Consider the following 1,004-nt stretch of genomic DNA (forward strand, 5'->3'; position numbering starts at 1 on the left):
CAATGCGGAAGCTTAAAATAATTTACTGTTTTCATAAATATTTCTCATTCCTGAACATGTTTAAGACATGGAAAATTTAAGATGAGAACAGAATGTACTAGAAAATGGCCTTCCTTATTACAGAAACATTGAGGTACCACTGCATGGCACCAATCTGACTCAGTTTGAGAAAGAGGAACAGTCCAACTGCAATATAAAGGTGGAAAAGTACATGGTTGAAATATTTCCAGTTAAAAACCCATAAAAAATCATCTTTATGGACAGAAAACATTAAGTTTTAGGAGTCTTACTATTCATACAACAGAAATATTCAGAACTGTAGCAAAGTCTCACAAATTTATTGTTGTATAAAAACAGATTCAATCACAAATAATCAGGCTGAAGTCTTGTCAAATACAAAATACAAGTATAAAAATAGAACACAATATACAAGACTAGAAGTAGTTAAATATTACTGAAACCAAAGCAACACTGGAATAATTGTTATTTACAAAATCTTGCCTAATCTCTGAGTCCACCTTGAGCTACAGTAATCATTTCTCTACCTTTTTAGGAGATTAACATGCAGATCTGACAGCTGTGAACAACAAAAGGAAGTGAATGTATACAAATATATGTACATTGAGGCACAGTGCTTTGCAAAGGCTTTGTTACCCAGTCGTTATTGTGAAGAGTTGGTTTTAGGCATTTCCATTTTAGAAGACTTGTCTCATCCTCTCCCTGCCCCTCCCACCCCAGGTTATTTAACACTTAACTGCAAATTCAGAAAGAAACAAGCTTATTTTAATAAAATGGTCTCCTCGGAAAAAAGCAACTTTGCTGTGGAAGTTGTGACAGTTGGTCATTACAAAAGGACTTCTTGCTACGTGATACACAAATTACAGAGAAAGATAGTATGAAGTAGTCCCCATTGATTAGTTTGGGCATTTAAAGATTATAAATGCACTTATTGGACAAGCACCAAAACAAACCCACATTTCACTTGTGGAGAGCAATATCACGAC

Source organism: Platalea leucorodia (genome assembly GCF_965183815.1).
Source record: "Platalea leucorodia genome assembly, chromosome: 14".
NCBI classification, from domain to species: domain Eukaryota; kingdom Metazoa; phylum Chordata; class Aves; order Pelecaniformes; family Threskiornithidae; genus Platalea; species Platalea leucorodia.